The 22163-nt window shown below is 28.8% G+C and overlaps 1 long non-coding RNA gene across 2 annotated transcripts in view; it reads left to right on the forward strand.

Moving 5' to 3' along the window:
• LOC145247425 (uncharacterized) overlaps nucleotides 1-21200 on the forward strand; it is a 32936-nt gene extending 11736 nt beyond the window's left edge. The window contains exons 2-3 of one of the 2 annotated variants that reach the window (XR_013863261.1): nucleotides 10684-10823; nucleotides 18045-21200. This is a non-coding gene — a long non-coding RNA (uncharacterized LOC145247425). Of the gene's footprint in view, nucleotides 1-5889; nucleotides 10824-18044 lie in introns of those variants that run through there. The other variant, XR_013863260.1, reaches the window with a different exon arrangement.
• The last annotated feature ends 963 nt before the right edge of the window (nucleotides 21201-22163 follow it).

Genomic DNA, 22163 nt, shown 5'->3' on the forward strand with positions numbered 1-22163 from the left:
AAGACCGAAAACGGAAGTAAAAATACGTAAAAAAAACGAAAGTCAAAACATTCTAGTTGTTAGCACCCAAGTCATTTTTTAAAACTTTGAAATAATTAATTTATATTGGGTACAATATAATAATCAATAGAGAACTGGCTGAATATATGTAAATGAGGTTCAGAGTAGTTTCCCTTGAACCAACTAACATCCGGGTTTCATCATACATGTGTGAACGCCATGACAGTTGTACATTATTGTAAATAGCGACTAATAAAAACAAGTTCTCGTTTACTGTGCGTTTATTACAGGCTCTATCATAATGAATAGAAAATCTGCATAAATTACAATATATCTAAGCTTATTATATGACCAGGCAATGCTGGAGAGAGCATTACTATATTACGCAATAAGCCTGTTAAATCCAATGTCAGATGTTACAAAATATACTTGAATATCAATAGCAATCATTTCCTATGCCAGATAATGGAGCTCTTGTGATCTGTGGTCATTAATATCCCAAAATTTCTTCTTGGTCAATATTGATTATATAGTAGTTTGGTGTTTCACTAAACGCTCGTAGTTGCTGCTATTTGTTCCGTGGGATGTCTATCCCTGAAAATTCATTCTGTTCCTTTTTTTTATCTGCAACTTTTGCTTCTCCTGGATTAACTCGTAAAATAGAAAGACAAAGTCTCATTCTAATATTTAATAATAACTTTATTGATTTATCTTCATTTGTATGATTTGTAAGAAAAGGAGAAAAGAGTTAGTAGTCGAATGAGCCTATCTGTATGGACACAGATGAAAGTTTAGTTAATAATGAAGACAATGAAAGGAAGTCTCATTTAACCATTTAATAAACAAACTTTATTTGTCATTTTCGTTAGTAGCGTTGATAGATGAGAGAAACGTGTTAGTAGGTTGAAATGAAATTAATATATTGCTGGCTCGTTGAGAAGAGAACAGCTTCAGTCAACACATGTTTATAGCTAGTAGTCGCCAGGGCAAAGGAAGCCGATTAAAGGAGAAAGAAAGGGCAAAGTCTTCAGTGTATTAATGTGTTGTCGTGGGTGTGTGTTGGTGTATGTTCTTTAGCGTAAAAAAAAAAGTAGAAATAAATGGTAGTTAGAAGAGAGCCATTGTTAGTTTGTTGTACTCACGTTCGGCCGGGGACCGAAGCCCTCTCCCCCCCCCCCGGCAATGTGAGAAAGAGGAAGAAGGTTTCAGATTTCACCTTTTATGTATTCGGTCACGTGATTGATCACGAAAGATTAAAGTGTTTTGTATGAAAATGTAAAAGTTTATGTGTATACCGTTTTGAAGCCCATGTGCGGTGGAAGCCATATTGGTTTGTTTGTCTTCACCTGAGCAAAGTTGCGCCCTAACAGAGAAGTGTGTTGTCAGCGAGAGTCAGAAAGAGTGGGTGAGTTATGAACATTTGTATTGCTCTGTTATGCTGTGTTTCTTTCTTTTTAATTTTCTTTTTTTAAAGATTGTAATGCTGGGTATGGGGAAGCCAAACCAGCTGCCAACATTACCCTGCTTTTTATTGGAATCAGCCGAGAGCTCTTTTTAATATCTGCGCTGTTCCTTGAAGTGCAATTTTATGGATCTCTTTTCACTTAGTTCACTAGAAATATTAGTTAGGTAAACCTTCAGGTTCTTCTTCATAAACCCTGTGGCGCCTATAATATCTGCATGATTGATATCTCCCTAAGATTTCAGTTTCTTTTCATATCATACATGAGACTTTGATATTTGGTCTGTTTCTCCCTTTCATTAGGGACACTCACTTCAAGGTTGCCACTCTCCTAACTTATTCCATATAAGTATGTTAGGTTTGACAGCAGTATTTTTTTGTGGGGATCATATGCTCGTAATGTGTGGTATATAAGTCAGTTCTAACAGTTCTTTGTACTTGGATTTCGTCTAGTTGGTTATTATACGTAATTTCTCCTTGTGAAGTATTTTCTATTTCAGATTAATTTATTTAACTGTTCGACGGCAATATGTCCAACAGCGTTGTGAGATTGTCATTTGTAGTTTAGTCAAAAAATCCTTTGTTGCATCACGTGCATTTATTTTACATAAAATATTTTTCATTTTAAATTAAACCAAATTTTTCTTAAAAAGTAAAAGTTGTATAAAAGTTGCTTAAATTATTTGTCATCCTGAAGTATAGAAGAAACAATTACTTTAAAATAAAAATAGTTTAAAAGTTTTTTAACTTATTTTTCATGTTTTTTTCTACATAAGTAAAAATAAAATTCATTCTACATAAATAAAAATGAAATTTATTCTACATAAGTAAAAATAAAATTTGTTCTACGTAAGTAAAAAAAACTTATTCTACATAAGTAAAAATAAAATTCATTCTACATAGTAAAAATAAAACTTATTCTACATAAGTAAAAGAATTTATTCTACATAAATGAAAATAAAATTATTCTACATAAGTAAAAATAAAATTTATTCTACATAAGTAAAAATAAAATTCATTCTACATAAATAAAATAAAATTCATTCTACATAAGTAAAAATAAAATTCATTCTATATAAATAAAAAAAATTATTTTACATAAATAAAAATAAAATTATTCTACATAAGTAAAAATAAAATTTATTCCACATAAATAAAAATAAAATTCATTCTACATAAGTAAAAATAAAATTTATTCTACATAAGTAAAAAAAATGTATTCTACATAAATAAAAATAAAATTATTCTACATAAGTAAAAAATAAAACTTATTCTACATAAGTAAAAAAAATTATTCTACATAAATAAAAATAAAATTATTCTACATAAGTAAAAATAAAATTTATTCTACATAAGTAAAAATAAAATTATTCTACATGAGTAAAAATAAAATTTGTTCTACATAAGTAAAAAAAAAAATTCTACATAAGTAAAAATAAAATTCATTCTACATCAGTAAAAAAATATGCTACATAAGTAAAAATAAAACTTATTCTACATAAGTAAAAATAGGATTTATTCTACATAAACTAAAAAAATTATTCTACATAAATAAAAATAAAGGTTATTCTACATAAATAAAAATAAAATTTATTCTACATGAGTAAAAATAAAATTTATTCTACATAAGTAAAAACGGTTTATTCTACATAAATAAAAAAATTATCTTACATGAGTGAAAAAAATTATTCTACACAGGTAAAAATAAAATTTATTCTACACATGTAAAAAATAAAATTTATTCTGCGTAAGTAAAAATAAAATTTATTCTACATTAGTAAAAATAAATTAATAATCAATAAAATAAATTGATGAATATAAAAAAATAAATAAATAATAAAATAAATTATATAAACAATGAAATAAATTAATAAACAAGAAAATAAATTAATAACCAATAAAATAATTAATAAACAATAAAATAAATTAATAAACAATAAAATAAATTAATAACCAATAAAATAATTAATAAACAATAAAAGAAATTAATAAACAATAAAAGAAATTAATAAACAATAAAATAAATTAATAAACAATAAAATAATTAACAAACAATAAAATAAATTAATAAACAATAAAATAATTCATAAACAATAAAATAAATTAATAAACAATAAAATAAATTAATAAACAATAAAATAAATTGATAAACAAAAAATAAATTGATAAACAATAAAATGAATTAATAAACAATAAAATAAATTAATGAACAAAAACATAAATTGATAAACAATAAAATAAATTGATAAACAATAATTAAAATGTATAAACATAAAATAAATTAATAAACAATAAAGTAAATTAATAAACATTAAAATAAATTAATAAACAATAAAATAAATTAATAAACAATAAAATAATTTGATGAACAATAAAATAATTGTATAAACAATAAAATAAATTAATAAACAATAAAATAAATTAATAAACAATAAAATAAATTAATAAACCATAAAAAATTAATAAACAATAAAATAATTTGATGAACAATAAAATAAATAAATAAAAAATAAAATAAATAATAAATAATAAAATAAAGTAATAAGCCATAAAATAAATTAATAAGCAATGAAATAAATTAATAAACAATAAAATAAATAAATAAACAATGAAATAAATTAATAGGAAATAAAATAACTTTATAAACAATGAAATAAGTAAAAACAATAAAATAAATTAATAAACAAAAAATAAATTATTAAACAATAAAATAAATTAAAAAATTGATAAACACTACAATTAATTGATAAACTATAAAATAAATACCAAACAATAAATTATTAAACAATCAAATAAAATTATAAACAATAAAATAAATTAATAAACAATAAAATAAATAATAAACAATAAAATAATTTGATGAACAATAAAATAATTTGATAAACAAAAATATAAATTAATAAATAATAAAATAATTTGATTAACAATAAAATACATTAATAAACAATAAAGTAAATAATAAACAATAAAATACATTAATAAACAAGAAAATAAATTAATATGCAATAAAATAAATTAATAACCAATAAAATTAATAAATAAACAATAAAATAAATTAATAAGAAATAAAATTAATTTATAAACAATAAAATTAAAATGAAACAAAAAAAATAAATTAATAAACAATGAAATAAATTAATAAATAATAAAATAAATTAATAAAAAATAAAATAAATTTATTAACAATAAAATAAATTAATAAACCATAAAATGAATTAATAAACAATAAAATAATTTTATGAACAATAAAATAATTTGATGAACAATAAAATAATTTGATAAACAAAAATATGAATTAATAAATAATAAAATAATTTGATAAACAAAAATATAAATTAATAAATAATAAAATAATTTGATTAACAATAAAATACATTAATAAACAATAAAATAAACGATAAACAATAAAATAAATTAATAAACAAGAAAATAAATTAATATGCAATAAAATAAATTAATAACCAATAAAATTAATTAATAAACAATAAAATAAATTAATAAGAAATAAAATTAATTTATAAACAATAAAATTAAAATTAAACAATAAAATAAATTAAAAAACAATGAAATAAAGTTATAAATAATAAAATAAATTTATAAAAAATAAAATAAATTGATAAACAATAAAATAAATTAATAAACAATAAAATAAATTAATAAACAATAAAATAAATTTATAAACAATAAAATAAATTAATAAACAATAAAATAAATTGATAAACAATAAAATAAATTAATAAACAATAAAATAAATTAATAAACAATGAAATAAATTTATAAATAATAAAATAAATTAATAAGCAATAAAATAAATACCAAACAATAAAAGAAATTAATAAAAAATAAAATAAATAATAAACAATAAAATAAATTGATTAAAAATAAAATAAATAATAAACAATAAAATAAATTTACAAACAATAAATGATAAACAATAGAATAATTTGATGAACACTAAGATAAATTAATGAACCATAAAATAAATTAATAAACAATAAAATAATTCGATGAACAATAAAATAAATTAATAAACAATAAAATAAATTGATAAACATAAAATAAATTAATAAATAATAAAATAAATTAATATTAAATAAAATAAATTATTAAACAATAAAATAAATTGATAAACAATTAAAACAATTAATAAAAAATACAATAAATTAATAAACAATAAAATAAATTTATAAGCAATAAAATAAATTAATAAACAATAAAATAGATTAATAAACAATAAAATAAATTAATAAACAATTAAATAACTTGATAAACAATAAAATAAATTAAGAAACAATGAAATAAATTGATAAACAATAAAATAAATTAATAAACAATAACATAAATTAATAACCATTGAAATAAATGGATAAACATAAAATAAATTGATAAACATGAAATAATTACTAAACAACAAAATAAATTGATAAACATAAAATAAATTAATAAACAATAAAAAAAATTGATAAACATAAAATAAATTAATAAACAATAAAAAAAAATTAATAAACATAAAATAAATTAATAAACAATAAAATTTTATAAAAAGTCATTCATCATTCGATTATAGGCTTGGGATAGGGAAAAAAGTCAAAAAAAAATTTTTTAATGTTAGTGTGACCTTCCCAACCCTCTCTCGCCGGTAGAATGCACACTGTTTTCCGGCTTGGTGTTGGTCAAAAACAAGCAAGTCGTTCTCTATATGGGGCTGAAATTCTAGGTAGGATCAAAGAAACTGGGGTTGGGTGGGGTTTATGTGAAGTTTCTCCAAGATTACTTATTGGGGTAGCCAGGGACGGAAAAGAAAGGATCGAGGTGTGGTTTCCTATCGAAGATGGAGGGGTCCATTCACTCGGCTAGCTAAGAACCTTGTCTAAACATTTGTTTTAGGGGTCTGGAGTTCTACAGAATCTGGAACCAAAGGCCTCGAAGTACAATCTTTTCCTATCACATCTGATCTTTACCTTCAGCTGGTGCTATTCAGCTATCGGGGCCATTCACTCGGCTTACTAAGAACCTAGTCTAAACGCTTGTTTTAGGAGTCCAGCAGGATCTAGTGCCGTGTATGCAACACACGCACAGATTCACTATCTTTAGCTATCTTCGGTCAAAGGCCTTAGAGTATAATCTTTTCCTATCACATCTGATCTTTACCTTCAGCTGGTGCTTGAAGAAGGGGACCAGATCCTGATCAGCAAAAGATTCAAGCCCGCGCTTCTCTTGCACTCTTGAACTCCATATCACCATTCTGGCCACGGCCAGGATCACAAGAAACACCTTCATCTCTCCCTGTCCCATGGCGGCTCTACGCTGTGGATGATGTAGGACATGTCCAGCGGGTGAGGTTGCTCATCATCATTGAAATATGCCTAGTACCATCTGAGTCCGCTGCAATCGAAGAATGTGCGTTCCAGTGTTTCCTTGGCTGGGGTCTTACAATAAGGACACCCTGACGACCTCACTAGTCCGGCACTTTTCAGTATGGTGCTGCAGAGCAATGCATTTTGAGCCAATCGCCAGGTCAAGGAAAACTCAGAGTAGTTGAGATGATTCGAACTTGGCACCCAACTCTATCGGTAGCAGATCTCCTCCTTCGACAACCCCAGACGCTCGATGAGTGGGTTGTTGGTGCCCCCCCTTGCTAGTTCCTTATATAGTTCCTTTCTAGTCAGCCGTGAAAGGTTGCTGGACCTTGAGATGCTCTTTAGCACGGCCCTACACTCTCTCAAGAACTGCATGTTGCTCCACGGTTTTCAATGCGACTTTGTGGCCGAGAATGAGGTCAGGAAAAGTGGCATCGACCACGGGGTTCCATGCAGACTTTTCTGTCAGGGTTCAGCTTAGGAAGGTCAGCCTCTCAGCGTTGCGATGACATCTCAAGTCGGGCATTCCCAAACCTCCCTCGCACGGACACTGAACCTAATGTCTTCTTTTGTCCCAAAGAAGCAAGATATGCAACCAGCTTTGGGTGGAAATCCGTGTTGCACATGTGCAATGATAAACTAATCACGTGTGCGAGTTTGGATATGTCTGTTTTGCCCTAGCCAAATGAACTTATTAGTATGTAAGAGTGCTACAAATTGTTGGTATTTTAGAGTGGGGGATTACTTACCTATATAAATCCTATTTCCCAATGACCCAGAAGTGGGTGATCATATAACTTTAAATTTATATAAGAAAATGAACCCCCAAAAATCTAATTTTCTCTGTTGATTCCTTTTTTTTTTTCGGAATAGTTTTTCTTGTCGAGTAGAATCTCATTTTTATTTTTGGATAAAATATGTTGAGTGTGATAATAAAAAGATACCAAATCGTTTCTTTGGCTTTTTTCCCCACTTCAATACTTACCTTTAAAATGACAATTTTTATGGATTTTCGGGTATGCTGAAAACGAATGCTACATTTAAAATTTGGGGCAGACGAGTAGTTTTCTGGATATTATAACTTTTAATAGCCAATGAAATCAATTATGTTCTCATTGGTGTTCATATTTTTTTCAACTCAAAAGTACTAATGTACATGAATGCCGAACGTCATTGCCATTTATTTATTTATGTAGCAATACATTGGAAAAAATGTCTTAGAATCTAGAAAATTACTTGTCTGCTCCACATTTGACTTGTCGGAATTTTATATTTTTTTTTATCGACGTCGCCATCAGCAGTCAAAGGAAAGTTGGTGGGTCATCATTTTTGGTTAGCCTGTAGCATTCATCTTACCCCTTCCCCTTCTCTCTTGGCCCCGTTGTCTAGCAGTCGTTTGAACCTGACAGGCCTTTTCAACTGGTGAATGTGTGTGCGTGCGTGCGTCTCTCTCTCTCTCTCTCTCTCTCTCTCTCTCTCTCTCTCTCTCCCTTTTTTGTCATATAGTCCTCGTGGACATTTCTTTCCCTGTTTATCTCTCTCTCTCTCTCTCTCTCTCTCTCTCTCTCTCTCTCTCTCTCTCTCTCTCCCTTTGGAGAGGGGGTGAGAAAGGGAGGAAGAAAGGGGCTTTGCCCATTTTCATCAGTTCGAAGATTACCTGCCTGAGAGGAGGAGGTTTTATTTCGGGCTCCGTCAAAGAGATTAGACGTTAAATTCGTCACAGGGTTTTCTTTCTTTCTCCTTTAGAAAGACTTATTAAAGTTTCATTGTAATTTTGTTCCAGTTATCAAAAAATAACAAGGTTTTATCTACTGGAAAATTAGTCCCAGTTATTAAAAAGCACAAGTTTTTATCGACTGGGAAACTCTAAAATATTAACAGAAGAAACTGGCCGTGTTTTGAGGATTTCTTTTCTGTAAAGAACCGAAATTAATTTCGCTGTCAAGTCGAGCAGATTATCGGCACACGTAACCTCCTGGAAAGATTATTCAACCGAAGTTTCCTTTACAAAAAAATATTCCATTAATACCAGAATTTATCCCATGAATTATTTTATTTGTACATATAAAGCCTACCAAAGCGGCTTTATTGTTTTCGTTTTTTTCCTTTGAATTTAAAGGCATCTGAGCCTTCACAAAGGAAAACTATTTTACCTCTTTCTCCCATTTAAGGTCAAAGAGACTTTGTTTGTGATTCCTTTCGAAAAAGAAAAAAAAATTTTTTTAGAAAGACTGTTCGAACATGTTTTCCCACACATATATACACCCACACATACGCACACACATATGCACACACACACACACACACACACACACACACACACGCTAAAGTACACACATATACGCACACATACGCGTACAAGTACACACACATGCAAAACGTCACTTCCTTTAAAGTGAAAGCCAGACATGCGCAGTCAGAACACTGACCCCAGTATAAAAGTCAACAAAACCTGTCAACTTCCCTTTTTGCATCTGGACCAGTGTTCGACCTGCTTAGTCGACGAACCGACCACATGTTCTAATGTCACTTTCCCTGCTACTGTAATGTGGGGCAAGCGCAAGCACACTTTATAAGCTTTCCCTCTCCATGAACTGGATTGACTTACTCACTCTATCTCCCCTTCGCTTTGGCCCATCGACACAGACATGTGCGCAACATTCTACTGAGCTTAACCCTTTCTTTCTACAGACATCTTGCCACTTCGCGTTTCCCTATTGTATTCCCTTTCCTTCCACACGCGTAGTCGTCAACGGCTGAATGAACACGTGTACACCCCAGACTTTCATTTCTCAACAGAAAATAGACGACATGTTTATTTTATTCCTGCATTTGAGTTCTTTGTTTCCTTTCAATTCGTTTCATTATTTTTTCTTGTAGGGAGTTAGGGTATTTTATATCCTGGTCCGCAACAAGACTGAACATTTTGTTAAGGACTGAATTTAAACAAGGACTCAAAAGAACTGGTTTCTGTTTTTTATATGCTCTTTTCATTTAGCCTTTCTTACAAGTAAGAATTGTCTTTTTTGTATTTTTTTTTAAATTTATTTTAAATGTTTCTTAAGGGTTTTTTTAACCCTAGCTTTGGGAAATAAAGGCAATGATAACTTTTTGTTTTAATAAATTTGGATCATTTTAAAACACATTCGGGTCTGTATTTCTTTAGCTGATTTCTATTAGTTTCCTATTTCCAACACATTTGCCTTATATCCCCCCTTTTTTTTCTTTCATTTTTGTTGCCATGGAAAACGGATTTTGGTAACGAACCCAAAATTCCGTTTAAATTTATTTATTTAGTACTAAAACATTAAAACGTTTAAGATCGAATAATTCTATGATTTGTTTATTAAGTTGATTTCCTTTGCCTGTCATTAGTTAAATAGCACCCCTCCCTCCATATACACACACACACACACACACACACACACACACAAAGAAAAAAAAAATATGAGAAACCCAGAAAAAAAAAAACCCTCAATTTTTCTATGAAACAAAGACCGGTGTAAAATTATAAATGTGCCCTACTATTTCCTCTTGGTAAAGCAGTTAATTATTTTAGTCATAAAAAATTTACGTTTTTTATTTAACTTCGCACTTTTTTTTTTTTTTTTTTTTTTTGCAATTCGTAATTAACCCAACCTAGAGCATGGACAAACTTGATAGCAACTTTTTCAAAGCGTGTCATCACATCATTAGAGCGGACGTTATTGACAAAGGGAACGTAATAATAATGTACACCGACTCATCACGGCATTTACAGTCGAAATGTTTTCATTAAACATTTTTCTATTTAAAATGTGTTTTTAATTTTTTCTTTTTAAAATGATTTTTTCAATGTTTTATTTTTTTTTTTTAATGAAGTGGACACAAAAATGCGAGAAATTGTATCAATTGACGAAGAAATCCTAACAAACACAGCAAATCTGCTTTGAACACAAAAAATCACCTCAGTTTTGATTTTGTTTTCATTTTTATCACATTTTAAACTCCTCGAAAGAAAGGTAAGATTTTTCTCATTTTTTTTAATTTAACAACTGAGATATATATATATATATATATATATATATATATATATATATATATATATATATATATATATATATTAGACATTTTTTAAAAAAATCAAACAGTTATTAAAAACTTATTAAATTAATTAAAGTTATTGGTACTCACTTATTGATCCGTGCTGAAATAATAACGTTATTATTTAAAAAGCCATTCTTAACATGGGGAGGGGAGGGTGTTTTGTACCTATTCTGTACTTTAACCTTACAATTGAATAAAAAAAACATATCAGAAAACTTTAATTAACGTGGAAATACGATTTAAAAAATAGCGCGGTTCACTTTCTGCATTAGCACCAAGTTATTAAATATCAAACATATTTTAAAAAAAAAAAAAAAAGAACACTTCGTAAATGTGATTGATGCTTATACACTTTTGTTACCGCACTATGTTTTAAAATAGTATTTTCAAGTTAAATTCAAGTTTTACGCTATCATTTTTTTTTATTATTAAGTGATAATAAAGAATAGTTAGAAAACACCCTTCCTTCCTCATGTTAAGAATGGCTTTCTAAAAAATAACATTATTATTTCAGTGCGGTAACAAAAGTGCATAAGTACCATATTTTTTATAACAGTTATATTTTAAAATTTGATGTAAAAAAAATTACCAACACCTAATGTTTGATTAAAAAAGCAGTTCATAAACATATTTTTATTATTTTTATAATTTTGGGTCCATGTGCACTGCAGGTAATCGTGAAGAAAGAGAGAGCCTGTTTCCTCCGTTTGACTATAGGTGGCGTTACTGTCTGTCCACCCAGTTACGGAAGCACAAAATGTATATAATGCCACCCTTGAAATAAATGTTTTTGTTATATTTTAATTTTAAACATGGTTTTTTTTGGGGGGTGCAAACATATTTAAGTTTTGTTTTTTGTTTTTTCAAACATATTTACGTTTTTTTTGTTTGTTTTTGCAAGCATATTTAAGTTTTATTTTTCCAAACATTTACGTGTTGTTGCTTGTTTATTTTAAAACATTTACGGTTTTTTTTTGGGGGGGTGCAAGCATAAACTAAATATTTTTGAAATATTTTTCTTTTTGAAAAGTTTTCTTATGCACTTATTGGTACCGCGCTATTTTTTAATAGTAGTTTCAAGTAAGATTCAGGTTTTACAATATCCCTTTTCAAATATATATATATATATATATATATATATATATATATATATATATATATATATATATATATATATATAAATACTTGCGGAAAAGGTCAAATAAGTGCAGAAAAATTAAGAAAAAAGGGGGGGTCCATAAAAAAGATAAAAGAAAAAACGTTGATTTTTTTATTATTATTATTATAAGACCGTAAAAAATACTCGCGGAAAAACGGTTGTACCCATAAATATGTTTAAAAGAAAAATATAGCAAAAATATTTAGTTTATGCTTGCAAAAAAAAAAACGTAAATGTTTAAAAAATAAACAAGCATCAAAACGTAAATGTTTGGAAAAATAAAACTTAAATATGTTTGCAAAAAAATAAAACTTAAATATGTTTGCACAAAAAAAAAAAAAAGAAACATGTTTAAAATTAAAATATAACAAAAACATTTATTTTTATTTCAAGGGTGGCATTATATACATTTTGTACTTCCGTAACTGGGTGGACAGACAGTAACGCCACCTATAGTCGAACGGAGGAAACAGGCTCTTTCTTTCTTCACGATTACCGCACTGCATTGGTTCTCCAACCTCCAAAGGGTGTTTAATCCGAAAGCCGTTCTTAACATGGGAGGTATTCCAAAAGCCGTTCTTAACATGGGGAGGTGTTTATTCCATCATCCGTTCTTAACATGGGGAAGTTGGGGGTGTTTATTCCGAGGGCATTTTCTTATTTTCAATATCCCCGTAATTAACTTCTTAAAGGTTAGTCTTCGGTTGGTTCCCCAGTGCGCTTTCACCTAATTTTGTTAAAAAAAATTCAAATAAAGACTGTTTGAAAACAACTTCTACTTTTATATTTGCTTTATATATATATATATATATATATATATATATATATATATATATATATATATATATTAGGCACCGCCAAAACTGGGGGGGGGGGGCAGGTCAGTACTTTTTGACGGACCGTCTTTTTAAAAATCTACCAAAAATCAGGTAATTATCCGATCAATACGAAATTTTCAGCGATTATTAGGAGAAGAATGAACTTTATAACAGTGTACTTATTTTTCATAAACGATATTTATATATATATTTTTTTTTGCTTACAACCCCCCCTTGTTTTGTAGTGGGAACAAATATGCTTAAAATAATCATCTGAGACTGAAATCAACATATTGTGTTGTAAGGGACAGAATTATAGATTCAAAAAAAAAAAAAAAAAAAAAAAATTGTTTGCATACCTTATTTTGACGTCTGAATATCAGAACTTCGATTGTGTTTAATTATCCCGCTTTTGAGTTTTGAAGTGTGAAATTCGGTGAATATGTTAAGTAAAATAATTAATTTAAGTTAAGCAAAACAAAAAAAAAATTTTTTTAATATTTATACGAAAAAAGCTATTTTAAAATTTTAACAATTTTTTTTTAGCGAGCCGAATAATGCATGACCATTATTAAACAGGGCATGCTTTGAATAATCGATACCAAAAAAAAAATTCGATAAATATTGTGCCCTTTGTGTTAAAAATAGCATCTTTTTTTTCGATCCCGTTTGAAAACGTTTGCCGCCTTTGACTATGGTGGACCAAACGCGCTGAAATAATTTTTTTTTATTCTGCTTTAAATTGCCCCCCCCCCCATTTTGGGGAGTCTGGCCCCCACACACATACACATTAAAAACCAAACGCATACAAATGGTCACCCATCTGGTACTGGCCAGCCTCAGCTTAATAATACATTGAAATTTTCGTCACTGAAAAATAAGTTTTTTTGGGCCTGTTTGGTCTTCCATAGTTTGCTTTTTATCAGACGAAAACGTAAACAGAGTCGATCTGAACTCTACGTCAACGCGAATATCTGGTTACCTATATGAACAAGCGGAATTATTTGAAATTCAGGTACTTATATTATAATATTTTTGCATATTCTCTTAGAAAATCATCCTAAATCTTAGTTAGACAATAAATAAATTAATTAATTATTTCAAAAACCCTTTTTTTTAAATATTTAAGTACGTTTTTTGTGCAAGACAAAAAATGTCAATTGTTAACTTTTTGGGAAAATTTAACATTTAAAATTGAATTAAAAATAGTAGAAAAAGTTTTACATTATTCTGTTTTCTATATGATAAAATTCAGGGTTTTATCTTTCTGGAAAAAAAAAGTTACTCAGAAATAATGGATTTTAATAAACGTAATTTCGTTTTAAAAAACAACAACAACTTGATTTTGCGGCCATTTTTGGCGGTGCCTAATATATATATATATATATATATATATATATATATATATCCACGCTAGGATTCATCAGGCATAAGCCTGAATACTAGTGCGGAATATTCTGTGTAGCTTCATTGCCATATATATTTTATAACTTACTACCTAGCTCTACCTACGTATTGAAGTAAATACTTAAAGTTCAAGCATAAATTTATACTTTTGTATATTAATTTATGTGATTAAATGAATTAGTCATATATAATGCTCCTTATCTGGAGTTGAGCATATTGGGAAGTGATACACGATATATCATTAGCTTATTAAGTGATGCTTTTTGTGTAAACAAATCGAGCTCAGGTATTCAGACGATGTCAAAACATCATTAATTCACATAGCAGCTGTCGATTAGTGTAATGGTTCAAAGCCATGACTGTCGTACGGGCGGTCGGGTTTCGATCCTGGCTTGAGGTAGTTGCCTGTCTAGCCGCACTGATGAGCTGTGATTCAGCGAAACAGTAATGTATGTAGATGACTATATATATATATATATAGTCATCCACATACATACTACATATATATAGCATTACAAGTTGATGTTTTTCTTTTTAGATAATTATTATTTTATCAACTTGCATGAAAAAGAGCTATGTAAAAAATGCTTAAAACCGTTTGAATTATACAAATACCATCAGTAGTTCAAAATTTATGAGAATTTTAAGTGCCAAACTTCAGGCTTTTCCGTGGACATTTTTCTTTAGAAAAAGTGGGCTAAATTACAGACCTCAACATTTCGAGAAATTCGGTAATTTCGCCACCATTTATTTATTTTTCAAGCTATTCTCATGAAACTTGGCACTTTTATGTAAAATTGTGTGCTCTTTCTGATTATGCCGTAAAATCTGATGTATTTCTTTACCATAAGCCATGAATTATAAATTCAGGTATACAAATTTCAATTTTTTTTAAACTGGTGCATGGTATCATACAGTTGGTGTCTATTCATGAACAAAACTAAGTATCATAGTGGCATTCAAATATAGCTTTATTGAGAGCAGGCATGTTTCTGCCTCCTCACGAAAGGAGAGCTTAATCTGAATGCCTAAAGAATATTCATGGCTGATATTTACTACTCCCCTCAAAGGAAAAAAAAATTGAGTAGATATAAATTAATCTCAGAAATAAATTGAAGAAAATTTTTCATATAAATTTTGGATTTCTGTAAAAGATGGAAATTCTCATAGTCGACCAGAACTTATGCATTTTGGGACCAGTCCAATTTTCAATTTTCTTAATCCTCTCTATCTGGCCCAAAATATCCCCCTATTTTCTGAGATGCAACCATAAATTGTACTCTCCATGAATCCTTCATGTAGCTTTCACAGTACCAGGATACCAGGAATCCTGATAAGCAACAACTATATATTCACCAGTTGATGGTATTTTTTGTCATTTCTATTCTGTTGTTTTACTGAAAATTCAACTATGTAAACAAAGAAATAAAACGGTAATTTTTTTACCTTGTTTCCACCTTTATTTTTAAAATGATTACTTTTTTAGGTTTTAGGGTATGCTGGAAACAAATATCGCATTTAAATTTTCTGCATAAAGTAGTTTTCCAGATATTAAGCAATATCATTTCTTATGTTATCACTGGTGGCCATCTTGTTACACACAAGTGCGCAAACCTAACCCCGAGAAACTATACATAAATGTACGTACCAAGATGGCCACCAGCAATAACATAAGAAATGACATTGCTTAATATCTGGAAAGCAACTTATTTACGGAAAATTTAAATGCGATATTCGTTTTCAGCATACTCGAAAACCTTACAAGATAATCATTTTCAAGAATAATGTTATGGTGGACACAAGGTAAAAATTTACAAAATACATCACAATGAAATACTTTATCGAACCGCCTAATTATATTATTATTATTTAGATATCCTCAGTTAAAAAAAAAATAGATTTGTTTTACGGATTCGAAAAATGGTCTTGACAATGAGTTAAAAATAAATTCAAGTTTCACAATATATTTTATTTAATTGTTAGGTGAAAGTACAAAATAGTTAACCAAACACCCTTCATTCCCCATGTTAAGAATGGGTTTCTAAATAGCGTTATTATTTCAGCATGGTAGCATAAGTGTACAAGTACCTTTTATTTGTTATATATTTGTTTTTTTTTGTTTTTTGTTTTTTACCAGTAAAAAACACAATTCTACCTTAAATACAATGTTAACATTTTGTATATTTTGTTATTTTTTAATGCTTTTAGTACATGTGTACTAAAAGCGTTAAAAACAACAATATAGTATTGTTTGAAAACCAAATTTGAAAAACTTGAAAATAATTTTTTTTAAATTGACAAACTCAGATTTAAAAAATTAAACTGATTTTTCTGCTTTCGTTTTGAAAGCGGAAAAAACAGTTTTTTATTTTTAAGAGAATACGACGGAACTCGCTTTAGTCAGCTGAGCGCATAGTGAGCTGTTTTACCCCGTTAAGTAGATTTGAATTTCTATAAAAGATAACATTTTAAAGAAATTTCCACACAATTAATAATTATCAAATATTTACATATTATACATAAAAATAATTCTGTAATTATTATCTATATAAAAATGAATGATATATACCGATGTATCTTATCAATTTTGAAATATTCTTTGTCAACTTTGCTCGGTTGTAACTTTGCTTCCTGTGGTCATAAAAATATAAATCAAAGTCCAGTAGAGATGCACTTCTATGCTTATATATCCTGTAAAATTCCAGCTATATCCAATCAAATTTGACCCCGCGCATGTGTACCCAAACGTAACATATAAAATGTAAACATTGAAATAACAGTTTCTCTTTTTGCTGTCGTAATTTTTTACCGTTTTTTTTTTCATTTTTAACTTGGAGCATAAAAATATTGAGCGCATAAAAGAAAAATAAATTAACATCATTAGAATGCTTATTCTATTCTTTTTCCATTAATGTAATTCTTTTAAAAACTGACCAACAAATAAAAAAGATATGACTTGTTGAAGCACATTAGGTATGTAATATTGCCGATGTCCACAAAAATACAGTATACGCTTGTAATGCTAATATACACACACACACACACACACACACACACACATATATATATATATATATATATATATATATATATATACTTGGTGGAATACCGATCACAGGAGTTCATAATAACAAAAGAGATCAACCCCAAAATTTAATCAACTAAAATAAAAATAGCTTGACAAGCAATTTAGTATTTTTATTAACAATTTATCTGAGACTATTCAAAGACTTGCAAACTCTATTTTAACAAAGGACTACTATTGAAAGTGATGTTATTTTTGCCCTTCTTAAATTTTAAATATTTATATTCAAATTCATAACGATATTTAAAAAAAGTGCATCTTATTTATTATAACATTGTCATGTGGGTAGCAGGTGTTTACAATTGAAGAGACTTACAAACTATGCATTTCAACATCTCAAAAGACAAAACTATTCCGGGAGATGTTTATTTATTGCAGAAAACTGATTAAAAAGTCGAAAGCATGCATTATATATTTAAAGGTAAATAAACGCTTATTGTAAAGAAATGGCTTTCATAAATTTCAAATTCATAACAATATTTAAAGAGTGTCATCCTTTGATAATAATACTAATGGTCAGAAATTAAAGTTTAAATGTAATAATGTGCGTTTTAATTCTTGACAAGAAATGTGATTAATAATAATGATTACTAATGAATTAATTGAACACATATGTTCGGTGAAGTGTAAGCAATATTCTCATTTCATTTTTTCTTTTTTTTTATAGATGTTCCTGTGTGAAAGAATTTGAGAAATTTGAATGGATTATTAGAAACAAAAGAAACGAGAAAGAGATAATATGAATCTATTATATGTACATGTCTATTTTTTCTTTAATTTTTGAATGTGAATCCTTCATCTGTTGTGACAACAAAATAAAAAACAAATAAATTATTTAATGGTTAATCATCTAGTTGGGAAAGAAACAATAATTTCCAAGTATAAAAAAGAAACAATATTTTTCAAATATAAAAAGAAACAATATTTTTCAAATATAAAAAGAAACAATATTTTTCAAGTACAAAAAAGAAACAATATTTTTTCAAGTGTAAAAAAGAAACAATTTTCAAGTAGAAAACAGAAACAATAATTTTCAATTGACTCCAAGAGGAAACAATGCAAAAGTGCACCAAAGAGAAGTCATATTCTTACAAACTTTCGCCTACATTCATTTAGATTAATCATATATGCATATATCTTTATAAAATTAGGCATGTTTATATATATATATATATATCTACAGAATTCACTCCTGAACCGATCAGTATGAGTATTTGGAGCATCAGCATTAAGGATCCAAATGTGAGTTATATTTAGTTTAATATAGTTTTATGCAAGGGAGTAAAAACCTTTTGTGAGAATTCAGGTGCTTCTGATTTTTGTTAAAATTAAACTATATATCAGACATCAATTAATACATATCCCTAAATTATTTGGAATAAATGGCATCATATCGGCACAATCTCATAATAAAAAATTAAATAGATTTGCATTGAATTCCACTTATATATTATTATTATATATTAGACACTGATTAAGTATCTGTTGTGAAAACAAAATAAAGAACAGATAAAATATTTCTGCTTTAGCAAGACGCTTAAACATCTCATCTGAAAAAAAAAACACTATTCATGTGACAATAATTTTCAAGTAACTTCAAATAAAAACAATATTCCGTAATTGGCAGTTTCTTTGGGGTAAGAGGCATCATATGGATACAGCTTCACATGGAAAATTCAAATATATCAGATTTGCATTGAATTTGATCCAATTTAACAAGATTTTCTGAAAAAGAAAAACTATACAATAATTTTCAAGTAACTTCAAACAGGAAGTATGTAATTCATGTAATTCCCAAATTGGCAGCCTTTTTGGAGTAAGAAGCATTAAAAATTCAAATATTTACATTGATAGTGATCCATATCATTTAGACACCATTTAAGCAAAATTTCCTCAATTTCAGTTTCTTGTCATAAAATAAACCCAATTTTCAACAAACTTCAAACAAAATGCAAAAACGCACAGAAGAGAAGCCATATTCTTGCAAAGTTTGTTCTGCTTCTTTCAAACGGAAAACAATTTTAACAAAACATATCGGAAAACACAAACCGGTGGTGGATTCATCTTTGTCTAAAAAGTCTGTTTCCAAATCGAAAAAATCAAACCGATCGCAAAAGCATGGTGGCAAGAATCCATATTCTTGCAAAGTATGCGGATATTCTGTTAATAAGAAATCACACATCGTTGTGCACATGCGAACACACACTGGAGAGAAGCCATATTCTTGCAAAGAATGTGCATATTCATCAACGCAGAAGTCAAGTCTCGTTCTGCATATGCGAACACATACTGGAGAAAAACCATATGCTTGTAAAGTTTGCAGCTCAGCGTTTTCAATAAAATCAAGTTTAGTAAAGCATATAAGAACTCACACTGGAGAAAAACCATATTCTTGTGAAGTTTGTACATCATCATTTTCAGTTCGATCAAGTTTAGTCAAGCATAACCGAACACATACTGGAGAGAAGCCATATTCTTGCAGCGTTTGTGAATCATCGTTTTCAGTGAAATCAAGTTTAAGGACGCATATGAGAACACATACGGGGGAAAGGCCATATTCTTGTAAAATGTGTGAATATTCTGCCACAAAGAAATCAGATCTCATCGTCCACATGCGAACACATACTGGTGAAAAGCCATATTCTTGCAACATATGCGGATATTCTTGTCCGTTGAAATCTTATTTAATCAAACATATGCGAACTCACACAGGTGAAAAACCATATTCATGTCATGTTTGTGAATATAGCTCAACTCAGAAATCAAATTTAATTCAACATTTACGAACACACAAATCGGAAGTCCTAATCTTGTGAAGTACATGGAATTTTCACTTATCGCAAATCATCACATTTGAAATAATTGTGGCTCAGGTTGCTCTGATCCGAAGAACATATCGGTAGAAAATATGTGGAGAGTTCATTCATTCATTCATTCATTCATTCATTCATATAGTGCTCTGTCTAGTTCAGGCATTGACAGTTATGATTCTCCGTGTATCTCTCCTCTTCAAGGCATTCGAGAATTCATTGTTGCTCATCATTTACAACCCTATTCATGCTGTTTTCTTGAATATGTTTGCTGTACTACCGCAGATTTCTTTGCAATTGTACAGACAGTAGGTTGCAGTTTCTATCTGTTCAAACGGTATCCATACTGGGTGATTGTCTTAACCATTGTATGCAAAAGGATCTTCTGCCCAACACAACGAGATATGAAACCATGAACAAAATGATTCCTAATTGTTTCCCTATTACATCAGTCACCTGCTTTCCATAATCTCACATTACTCTGATCAAGGGGCTGAAGTGGGATCTCGACTTTGTGAAGAGAAGAAGGTGTGTAACTTTTCCTTTGACATCAGCACTATCCTGCCATTCTATATAGCACCTAGTATTCTCAAATGGTCACCCATCTGGTATTAGCCAGGCTCATCATTGTTTATCTTCGGTGATCTGATGGGAACTAATGTATCAATATAAATATGTGGAGAGTAGCTTTTGCATAAAACTCTCCAGAACTCAGAAACCTTTTTTGTACAAATAAAAGTCAAAATATTTTCTATGAATTCCGAACGTTTGATTAAATATTTCAAATCTCTTTATTCTTCTTTCCTGCACATATTGCAATTACACTTTCGCATCTATTTTTCACCAGTAATAAACTATTTGATTGTGGCACATGTGACTCTGATACAAAGAACATTCCACTGAAGAATAGTTATAATTTTATGTTTTGCTTTTGCATAAAATTCCGTTATCCAGAACTACAAAAACCTTTTTGAGGTTGTGTACAAATAAATATGAAATATTTTCAGAACGTTTTTATTGTTTCGATTCTCCTAATTTCTTCATTTACTACATGTTCAACTGAAATGTCTTCCATCTCTTCCACAAAAATAAAGGCTCAAGTGTCCGTAATTAATTTTACAAAGAAAGAATGGAAATCTAGCCATTGTTTTATGCTTCAATTTTTAAGGAGAATAGAAAGTGGACGTTAGATTTACCTTCAGTAGTCTCGGAACTTTTCCTACTCTTATTTTACATTTTAGGAGCAATGTTTCTAGCGAATGGGGAAGAATTGCTGTTTTCTGGGTTGAAATCAAACACTCATTTCAGTTTGATCCGTCATATATCAAATTGGAATATCATTTTTTTGCTCTGTCATTCTTCAGTTTGAAATAACATTTTTCAATGTGCTTATTATCTGCACTGAAGAGATTTGGAAAGAAAAATTTAGAGAGTACCTTCTAACTCTTATTTGCAGAGGCATCTCGTTACACAATAGAAGCTATGCTTACAGCATCTGTGTCAGAAGTGTTCTCCTATATTGCCAGTGAAACTAGGTCCATTACAATTGAGGACATTACCAGACTTGCTGCGATCAGAAATGATAGAATGGATATATGTTCCTCAAAGCTTGCTGACAGAACCCCTTTCAATGAGCTGAGATCCAGACTTAACTTCAATTCAGTAGATGAGACCTTATGCTAGAAAAGACTGCAATGGTTTGGCTACATCCAACGCATGACAGTCAGCAAGTGGCAAAGAAGAATCATTATCTTTTGGATCTTGAAGTAATATTTTTTGTTTCTTACATCTTGTTTGAACCGATTTCCATTTAAACAAAAAATATGCATAAAAATTGAAGATAGCAAATATATATTTATATATATATCAGTTTTCATGCCAAAAGATGGAATCAATTTTTATATATTCTTAATTTAAGTTTTCATTATATTGCATCTTACATGTGTTCCATTGGATCACTAAACTGTTTATTAGAG

The sequence above is a fragment of the Euprymna scolopes genome, chromosome 25, assembly GCF_053919585.1.
Source record: "Euprymna scolopes isolate OS-2025 chromosome 25, ASM5391958v1, whole genome shotgun sequence".
In the NCBI taxonomy this organism is placed as follows: Eukaryota; Metazoa; Mollusca; class Cephalopoda; order Sepiida; family Sepiolidae; genus Euprymna; species Euprymna scolopes.